The sequence below is a fragment of the Oryzias melastigma genome, linkage group LG1, assembly GCF_002922805.2.
Source record: "Oryzias melastigma strain HK-1 linkage group LG1, ASM292280v2, whole genome shotgun sequence".
NCBI classification, from domain to species: Eukaryota; Metazoa; Chordata; class Actinopteri; order Beloniformes; family Adrianichthyidae; genus Oryzias; species Oryzias melastigma.
This window is the reverse complement of record NC_050512.1, coordinates 25,584,226-25,595,565: the sequence shown is the minus strand read 5'-3', so window position 1 is coordinate 25,595,565 and position 11,340 is coordinate 25,584,226.

Here is an 11,340-nt window from a genome sequence, read left to right as displayed (position 1 = left end):
TTTAGACACAGGTGACATAAAGGTCGGCTTATTTACACGTTTCAAGCACGTGCAGGTCAGCAGAAAAATCTAATGAGCAATGGAATAACATGAATCATTTTTTGGCCCTTTAGAAATCTGAGGAAGTGGAGACCAGCCAGGTCAGCTTTGATGTTCTGGCTTGGTGGCAGATGGCCACGGTCAGATCGGAACAACAGGAGCAAGTCATGACGAAGCTACCCAACACCTTGAAAAAAGTAATGGTGCAGGAATTTGTGTTGATTTTTCAGGTCATTTTGGATCGTCCTTCTCTCTAAAACTCAGATGGATCCAAGTTTGAATGTCTTTATTGTCATGATCATATGACAAAGGGTGTTGTTTTCTTATTTTATAAATCTGGTTAATCACTGCCTGCAACAAACCTGCCTCTGCAACATCATCTGCAAACGGCACAGAGATGGAATTCAAAATGGGATCCTGGTGAAAGGGTGGGTTTCACAGAAAAATGGAACAAGCAAAGTTTGAAATGGTAGTCTGGGGTTTTTCCTCCTTACCAGTCAGAAAGATGGATAAGGCAGAGGATCATCTGCATATAAGATGAGTCCGACTGAAGCATTCGCTGAGAACGGTGGAAAATCTCCACAGATCTTCTTGATTTGACCACGGACATGCGAACGGCGACTCGTTTGACCACAGTCATAAAGGATTATAAATCAATGAAAGGCTATTTCGATGTCTAGATCACGAGCAGATGCGTGTCTCCAGCTCTCCTCAACTCTTCGGCTTTTAAAGTCTTTTAAAGTTGCCCACAAGCGACTTTAATCACCGAGCTGCAGCAACAGCTACCGCAACGAGGAAAGTTGAACATGCCACCGAGGAAAAATCTTGAAGCAGATTTGGCAGACCTCAAAACCGCGTTAGCCGACATATAAGCTAAGCTAACCCCAGCAGTTCTCTCTGAATCAAAACTATCAGCCATGCTGGAACTTCAAGCTAAACTAACACCGCTGCTACAACTCGTGGAAGATTTCCATCAAGAAAAGGCACGTAACGAACAACGAGATAATCGCCAAGATCTCCTGGAGAGAAGAATGCATGACATGGATCAACAGGCACGGATGAATAATGTGATTCTCACTGGACTTCAACTACAACCCCGGGTGCGGACTGGTGCTACCAGCTCTAACATGGATGCTAATGGAGCTGTGATGGATGTTAACCCGACCGTAGAGGATCAAGTTGGAGTATTTCTTGCGTCTAAAGGGATTTCCTTGGACCTAAATACTGTTGAGGTCTGTCATCTGCTTCCTCGGAGAAAGAATACGGATAAACCAGCGATCCTGATAAGGTTTGTGGATCGAAAGCACAAGATAGCTCTGATGAAACAATGCAAACACCTGAAGGGGTCTGCTGACAATCTAATTTAGCGCATGTATTTATGTATACATGTGCATGTAAACAGATGAATGATGGGGAATGGGGGCGGGCTTACTCCACACAAACAGTCCCACCCAAAACTTGGAGGGAAATTTTTGATTAACTACTTCCACTCTGCAGAAACTACATCCTATAAGCAATATATGTTTTTTTTTTCATTTAGGCCATAAACTACAAATTCTAAATAATATATCACTGAGAATCCTTTGAAAATAGTTTAAAATATTATGATCAGAATGGGACTTTAAAATGAAACTCCCAACACTGGTTTTTAGTCAAATAAATTTGGATCTGTTTCTTGTTATTAGTGTAAGTCACATCATAAATAAGGCAGTCATGTAACCACGCTTGGTGAATTAGTTTTAAAATGGTTTTATACCTGTTTCTATAAGATCACAGTAAAAAGTCTTCCTTCTAGTCAGGATTAAAGTTTGGTGTTTTAAAATGAGGCTCTCCTGGACCTACTTACTGACTTTAAAGCCTCTTTGTTTAAACTAAAAACATAACTGACAAAATATTGTTAACGAAACCTAGGCATAATCGGCATTGTATTATTCTTCTAACCAAGATAACGTATTTTCCAGGTTAGAAATATGTCCATTTAATTTTTTGACTCGGCTATAAATAACTATTGTCTGTCAGATGGACTGGAAATCTGTGCCCTGTGAGGTCCTCAATGCTTTTCCTTTTCTGATGAAACGTCAACCTGAATCCATCACAGGCATTTCTGATGTGTGTCAAGCATGTGGGTATCAGACGGCAAAAAGCAGGTAAGCATGGCCGATCTTTTGAGAGGGTAGACAAGCGTCCGGGGCGAACATGCCGAGGCGCTGTGTATGTCACGCCTGATCAACTCTCATAACAGTTCTGCTTGCACAGCAGACTCATTTACACGACTACCCCAGTAGCCCGACCACAACCCCCCACCCACCTGAACACCAGCGGATGCAATTACCTGAGCCTTCATTTACATGCACTTTACTGCAGACGCCTCCTGCCTCCATTTTGCTTCTCAAGGATTGAGTGGTCACACTTTAGCACAAATTGAGAAAATGAAGCAGAAATAAATTCATCTTCACTTTTAGAGAGAATGTGTAAAAATAAAGAAAATGCATTCACAACAAAGTAACTAAAAAAAGTTGTTCTTAACGCTATGCTCTTAAAATAATCCAAACCAGGTTTAGAAAGTTTAGAAACATTCTCCAGTGAGAAGAAAATGCAATCTTGAAGCGTGATTTCCATGGCTGATCGTCTTTAAAACGTCAATTTTAATCCGTTATCAGAGTAAACACACGAAGGCTCCTGAATCTGTGAATAATTTAATGTCATGCTCCGATAAGTGCAGATTTTACAGACAACAGCAGATTCATATCTCACCACTTCTCATTACTGCAGACTTGCTTGGATTGGTCAATGAACGTTTCAGTGTTTTCAATCAATTTAATTGATTTTCTGATCACCATTAACAGACCGGCGTGTGAGGCGTGAAAATGGATGATCTTCATCTTAGAATAAGATCAGGGAGAGAAGACCAGCCAGACAGCAGAATTTGGTGGACTCGGGGTGAGTGTTGCTTCTAGAACAGAAAAAAAAATCCAAATAGTCTCGACTGCTATCAAATTTTAGCCTTATCTGAACTGTATGGTTGGCACCAATGATACAGTTCCAAAACTGACATGACCAACTTTGGGAGAAGCTGTATCATGTAAGACCAGGTCCAGGTGTTTACCCAAAACACCATAAAACCAGCAGGTTAACCCCACTTCTGCAAAATATCCTATCACTTTCATACTTCGCCAGTAGCTCCAGTCGCAGCTGTTTGATTTGGTGATGAATTCTTTCTTGGTAATGTTGTTTCTTTGACTTGTTTTGCCATTGCAGTGGTTCGGGTATAATCCCTGATTTTACTTTTTTTTTTTTTTAGCATCTCAAAGTGCACCATGGGTAGACAGCATTTTTATTTTTTTTTTAAATATTGTATTTTTAAGCAAACTTTTGCATTTTTCTGACACCTTCTTCATTTTACCACTTTTTTACAAACAGCTGGCAATGTTTTTTCAAAGAAATGCGTTATTGTATGTTTTGCTTCTTTTTTTTAATTGTCAGCAGTTAAGCAAACATATGACATCTGAAGGTCTCTTATGTTAGACAGACATTATTGTTACATGGGTAATGAATCTTCTGACACACGAGGTGTGTGAGGATTATGTACTTTGATTTTTGTCATTTATGTTAAGGTTTTTGGTCATGTTCTGTTTTGAATTGACCCTCAGTCACATCAGTTTCAGGTTCATCGTGATCCACAGCTGTCTTCAGTTCAGTTAATTACCCTCAGTTTATTTAAGTGTCTGGTTTTCAGTTCTTGTCAGGTCATCTGCTCTGCTCTGTTCTATCATCATTTTCTTGTTTCTCCATAGGTTTTTGTCATGTTTTGGTTAATTTTTTAAATGGTTTAAGTTCCTGTCACCAAGCCTGGTCTTCTGCATTTTGGGTCCACCACCACTTCCTGATAAGGTGTACATTTCTACAAACCCCTTTTGTATTTTAGGCAAAACTTTATTTATGTCAACTGTATGTGTATGTGTTTCTTTTTGGACCAGACAGAAAAGGAAAGAAAAAAAGGATCAAGTAGGAAGTCAAAAGAAAGAAGAAAATGTGTTTAAAGAATTAAAAAAAGAAAAAGGGGGGCTGAGGAATTTAGAAACTGTTCAGAAAAAAGGGGTCAAAAAGGGGTGACAAGTTTGGGGAAAAAAAGGGGATGACAAAGTTGAAAAAAATGGGTTAAAGTTGAGCAAAAGGGGTTAAAAATGTAAAAAATTGGCTGAATAAGTTAAAGAGAATTTAAAAGAAGTCAGGAGATTAAAAGGTTGAAAACGTGTTATGAAGAAGCAGAGGAAATGGATTAAAAGAATTTGGAAAAACAAAGAGTGCAAGATGATTTTTAAAAAAAGGTGGTGAAAATATTGGAAAAAATGAGTTGGAGAATTTGAAAAAAAAAAAGGTTGAAGCGGATGAAAAAAATTAGGATATGAAAAAGTTGGAAAGAAGTAATTGAATAATTTGAAAAAAATCAACGTTGAAGAAGCTGAACAAATGGGTTGAACATTGTATGTTTTTGTGGCACTAGATGAAGCTCAAATGTTAAGATTTGACGGTAATCTGGAATAACTTGATCTGACTCAAATGTACCATGAAGAAAATGATTGACACCAATTATATAAAATAGCCGTTACAGTGCTGATTTAATTAATTTGATAGATGTGAATCGAAGATTTGGATTTTCAGGAAAAAAAAATGTAAAAAAGCAAATCGAGTCTATTTTTCCCCCCATTAGTTGTGTGAATAGAGTTTTGTGGAACAGGCATAGACTATCAGAAACTTGTTTTATAGAGGCTGGACTGCACCAGCCTCTAAAGGGCTCTACAGGAAAAGCACATTAATTAAAAAGATGCTAAATCAACACAAGAGAGCCATAATAATAAAGCCAGAGCTTGATTATAATACATCTCACATTAAAAACTCATTTTTACCTTCCCTCCAACTAAAAGGGACGCACAAGATAAACATTAAATCTGCAAACCGCATTCCCCCCCTGAGGGGGAAAGTTCTCCCAATTCGGAGACTTGCTGTTGCTGCTTCGCTTTTTTCAGATTGTCTCTTTTAGAAATCAGCCAGAGACAGTTTCTGTTCCCATGGTATTGGGAGCAGGTGAAAACACAAACAAATTCACAGCGCACAAACTTCTCTTACCCCCCTTTCCTCCTGTACCTGCTCGGCTTCAAAGCTGGAGCCTGAGAGACAAAGTAAGAGTAGTAGTGTAATGGAGAGATTGATGAGGAGGGAGAACAGAGGGCAGGAAGAAGAAGGATAAGAGGGAGCTGTCGGTCAGGAACCGTGGGAGGCAGGAAAAAAAGGCTCACTGTAAGAGATATATTTCTATCTCTTTATGTAATGTTCAGGGAGGATCAGGTAGACAATCTTTTAGACCTTGTTCAGAGAAAAGCGGTGCAATTTATAGACCCACTTCAATGAAAATTGTGTTTTTGGTTTATTAATTTTATTTAATTCATTTATTAGTTTTGAAATTGACAATTTCAATAAAGTTTTACATCACATGTGACACACCCAGCTTCACAACTACAATTACTGACCAAAACTCAGTCACTAGTAGCAAAGTTTGCAACTTTTTCTGTTTTGGGGGGACTTTTCTTGACTTTGACACTTTGCCTTTGTCTTTTCAAAGAGCAGTCACAGCCATCTTGAGCTCTGAACCTTTATGTTCAAAGAGCGGATCAATCTTCTTCAGCAGAACCTCCCAGCTGCAGTCTGAGCAGAATTCTCCGCCCAAGATTCAGTCTTTGATTTCAGACCGAAGCTAACATGAACTGAGTTCTCAGCATAGCTGCTGGGTGAACCGTTTGAGTTGGAAGTGAATGCAACAATGTGCATTTTATTTAAAGTTCTCTTACAACAACAATGGAGAAGATAAATGCAATAAAAAAATGTTTAGGTTTTAAATAAAAAGACAAAAGGAGATAAGATATTAAAATAAAAAGAATTCTGATGGAATAAAAAAACAACCTTTTTTAATATTCAAAACGCAACATAAGTAGGCATACATACCTACGGACCACATGAATGCAAAACAGCTTCTTTCCTAAAGCAGTAAGACTACAGAACACCTTGAAGAGTAGTGTAATATTTGTGCAATATTTAAGCTTACATTGTCTTTCTACTGTGCAATAATCAATGTATTGCAATGGAGGCTTTTGTGGATCACATTGATACGTCTTTTGTATTGTCATACTTGCACTTTAACAGTTGATCTGGGACCAAAGACGTGAATTTCATTTCATTCCTGCACTGAAATAACAATAAAGACCCTTGAATCCTTCAATCCATATCTTTTTGACTGAAAAGGAGCATTGGAAAGAATGAAATTCCAGTTTTATTTCTATTCCAAATCTTAAAGGAAAAAAAGAAAAAGGCAAAACTAGAAGCTATCAAGGACAACTAGAATGCTAGTTTTAAATGATTTTTGATTTCTGTGATCAAAGAAAAATGCGTTTGTCCTGACAGTAGATATTGTATTTGGATTGGTTTCTGTTTCCTTGGGGTTCATTTTGTTTGCATTTGGGTCTTTATTTGTGGAATCTGTGCAGCTTTTCTTTACTTTTGTGTCGCTGCTTTGAGCCGTCATGTTTCACAGCTGCAGTGAGTTTACAGACATGACAGCTGCCGCTCCTTTCCTGACGTGTCGACAGTATACATGCAGCACCGGTTTCAGTTCCTACTTGACAAATCTTCTTGTCACTTATTTTTTTCCTGACACTTTCCACAAGTTGCACTGTTTATCTTGTAGGATTTAGTAGTTTAAGTTTCTGACAAGCTTCTCAATAAGATATTTTTAATAAATCTTCTTTATTAAAATTAAATTAAACTTTGTTCTTACAGGCTTGAAAGGACTATGCTTATGTTTTCATCACAAATCTGCATGTCCTTTAACTCTGAGTGACTATCATTTTTAGATTTAGCCTTTTTAAATTCTAATTTTATGGTTATTATTTTAGCATACTTTACTAATCACTTAGAAGAAACTGCAGCATAACTGGGAGTATTTACTAAAAAAATAATAAATACACATTATAATATCTGAAACTACAAGGCATGAGTGCTAAAAAACAAAATAAAACAAAAATAACCATCATTTGAGGTTAATGGATTTAAAAATAACAATATTTTCCATTTTGCTTGTGCAGTTTTTAAAGTTTTGATCATTCAAATTTTGCTTATTGTAGCAACTTTAAGGCTTGACCCCAGTAGAAGCAGATCCATTGTTTGTAATGCGCAAAAATACATACATTCCCCTTGGTCGACAAAGTCCTTATGTATAGTCTTGGGAGGGAAAAACAAGGTTTTAAAATTGTTCCAGGTGAAAAGATATTTAAAAAATCCCAGGACCTCTCTGCCCTCTCCAAACATAAAAACCTGCAGGTGAACAACCAGGTGCACTAAGTCGAATTCTTCTCCTGATCATGTGACATTGCCTAAGTAATGGCGGTTACACCTGTGCTGCACCTAAACTCTTTGAGTCAGGAGGTGCAACTATGAATGATGTTCTCTTATAGCGGCCTCTTCGACCACTGTGCTGAATTTACATGTTTTATAGTTACTGACCTCTTTTTAAATCTTTGTAAAAGAAACTTCTTAAAGAGAGTTCAGGTGGTTCTTGTTGAACAGACTCTTAAAGATAGTTTCCATGACAGTCGGCCACAACACACTCTGTACGTACAGTCCCGCGCCAATCATCTTTTCATCTATTTTAAAAGCATTTCCAGTGGTCTTTAATTGTGATTGTGTCATTTTGTCTCAAAATTTAAAAAAAAGTAATTTTTTAGGATATAGTCTGAGTTGTGGGTGGGAGTGTTGGCATAGAGTAAGCCTGTCCCCTTCCCATCATCCATCTGTTCACATGCTCTCCAACTAGCTTACAGCCCCCTACAACCCCAGCCAGTGGCGAGCAATATCCAAAACACACCTTATGTCACAGGCGGAACAAGATAAACATTTATTGAACACACTAAAACTACATTTTTAAAACTTTAAAAACTTTTAACTTTTTAACACAACTATGAATTAAACACAGGCAGGAATATTCTAGAATAAATCAACTTAAACCTTAAATAACTTTCAATATTTCACTATCCGTAAAATACATTTTTTAAGGCTGTGCATGATAACGCATGAATGCACGCAATTAACAAATTATGATGAATATTTATTAACGCAAATTAATCAAAATCTCATTTTGGGATTATTCGCAGATAATAAGTGGTCGAAAAATACTGTAAATAACAAAAATTAATCCCATGTAATTTTTCCCCAGGTTTGCAATTAAATTATTTTTAATTGATTCCTGGCCCTAATAATTTTGTAAAAAATATACAAATGAGAAATAAGTCAAGAGAATACCCATTAATAACAAAGTAAAATGATCTTGAGGGCCGGACCCGGCCCCCGGGCCTTGACTTTGACACGTGTGAATGAGAGTGGAGAGAAAATAGCAGATTTTACGTAACCACTACAAGCTTTTATAACTTCATTTTTCCATCTCCTCTTGAGTTACAACAATTTGAATAGAGAAATACTCAAAAATGCAATTCAAATTTTAATTTTCTGTAACAATGTTCTTCATCATGATAAAAATGTCACATGTTAAAATCTCCAAAAACACAATTTTCATCTGAGTGGGTCTTTAAAAAATGAAAAGTGACTCATGTTCTGAGCACCAAGAAACTAAAGGGTCAAAGTGGCCTAATAAAGAAAAATGAATAAAAAAAGGGGGGAAATATGGCTTTGTTTGTTTGATGGTGCAAACTAAACTGTGTGAGCACAAAGCTGGACAGAAGAGCTGAAAACAATGAGTCAGCATGTGAAATCTAACATGTCACTGTCTGGTGATGCTTTCTGTGAATTTCATCAACGCTCTCAGCCTTCCGTTTTCAGCGCTCTGTTGAAGAGCTACAGCCAGAGCGCCCGGCCCGACTTGAAACCGGCAAGTGAGATTCTGTGATGGCGATGACGTCCACAAAGGAAACACCAACGCCGACTCACTCGTGTCGTTAATTTGTTGTGACAGTTTGGGTCACCCTAACCTTAATACAGAGCTCTCCTGCTTTCTTTATGTCCCCGCATACGTTTGGTTAACCAGCAGTAACCTGTAATTATACGTCTCAGCCCGTGCATTATTTATTCCACTTTTTAAATCCACTAAAAGCCATCCGGGCCCTGTAAAACCTGTCATTATCGATCGGCTGGAATGTAATTGCTGCTTAAAGCCCTCAAAGATTTTCTGATTAAGGCTGTGGGGGACGAGGTGTTGTAAAACCTGCGTGTGAGTGCAGTATTTCACCAGGCGGTTAACCGGCGATTCCTGCAGGTTTACGGCTCTGGTCCTCCGGACACGCAGCCGATGATTTGTACACTAAAGGAGAGGCTGGTTACTTCCTGCAGCTGCTACTTAACATGAACCTCATTCATCACCCGCTCTTCAAAAACAGGCAAACGTTCGATTGGAGACACGAAAGGAGGCTCTATTTCTTTTTTATTACTCAAATATACAATTAGCAACTGAGATCCTTTCCTCTCTCTCTCTCTGCGTTAAGAATCTACAAATGTTCTGGAGTGACAGACCAATCAATACGGACATCATTAGCATGGCCTTGCCAAAGTGGTTGTCTCTGTCCTGCATTCAAACTCAAGAATCATTTTGAATATTTCTGTGGAGCTCATTAATTCAACATTTTTGCAGAGAGAGGCTGCAGCAGGGGGGTCTGAAGCTAAGTGGCCTCTCTGGTTTCTAACTGTAAAATGATTGAGCTTGAATTAAAAGCAGTGAAGCTCAAGAGCGGCGGCACGAACAGAGGATAGAAACTGAAGAAACTCACATTCCGACTCAATCTAGGCCACTGTGCTCTTTTCAGGAACTGTTCCATAAGATCCCAGATTTGGTTCCTGAGTTGAGAGCCAATATGGAATATTGAATTACTTCATCAATTCATCTTTTTTTTGTTTATTCTTTCTCTTTTTCTTTTTTTTGTTGTAGTGAGTGGTGTGCTGAGGAGCATTTTCATGGTGGTTTTCTCTGTCCAACTATATCATCGACACGGTAGGCGGTTCTGACAACTGAAACTGAACTCATCTTCTAACATGACAGTTTCAATAAAAACTAAACTTGACTCCTTAGATTTCACAACAACGCATAAAAAATCTATAGATACTTTTCACAAGTCTGCATATTTTCCTTTGGGTTTAGGAGTTTAAAGAAGTCAAAAGTTGACTTTGTTGTTTCTTCTCAAACTTCCCATCCGGCTGTTGCTGTTATCAAAACATGTTGAGAAATTTACATTTTTGAAATATTTCATTAAGTCGTTGTGCAAAATATTGTATTTCACTTTCCATTTCCACAGGCTGCCTCACGTCTTCACTGCTAAATTGGATCTTATAGGAGGGGAGTTAAATGACTTTATTTAACTGAATGTGGTGGAATTGGATTAAAATTGGACCAAAAGAAATTGGACTTCAACTCTGCAGAGTGCTCTGAGATTACTTGTCTTGTGAACTGATGCTGCATGAAGAATCTCAAATGAAGTGTGATGAGAACGGATTTGAAGTTCTGAGTCTGTGCTAATGGACAACTCCTCAAGTGATCCAATAGATTCTTCCAAATGTGAAATGCACAAACCTGGTTTTTATGGCAAAAACTATTTTTTTCCAAGGAGGAGGAAGACAACTGAGGTTATTGCTTAAGGTGAATAAAACGAATCTCATTAAGACTAGATTGGATTTAATCACCTGAACCAACCTTCTAATCAAGGTGTTTGATTTGAGCAGCAAATCATTAGAGATGGGCAAAGATAAAACTTTTTATCTGACCACTTGTTGATTGTTCTCAAAGATTTTACCTTATTCTAATTATATTAAAGAGCACGTGACATGAAAAATTTACTTTTTTGAGTTTTTAAGTGTTATAATAATAATTCCTCACAAAAAAAAACCCTCCAAAGTGGTGTTTGGCTCCATACGTCCATCTCCAAATCTGCTCTCTGTACACCAGCCCCTCCCAATCCACAAAGACGACTGGGTCCTATATATATATACATGGGGGAACAGCCCCTTCCAGGAAGAGTCTGTGCTGCCAGCATCGCCCCCGGGCTAACACACCCACCTTCTCCATGGAGCAGTGATCGCCAAAGGGGTTTCATTTTGACATTGACCATTGACTCTAAGTAGAAGGAGTTCCTCTTGCACCTAATCTGCAGACAACAATGGCTCTCTGTCGAGGTCATCTCTAGGTTGACATCATGAAATGGCCGGCGCCAGCAAGAGATCGTGGCGTCTTACTTCCGTGTAGGAAATGGAGCT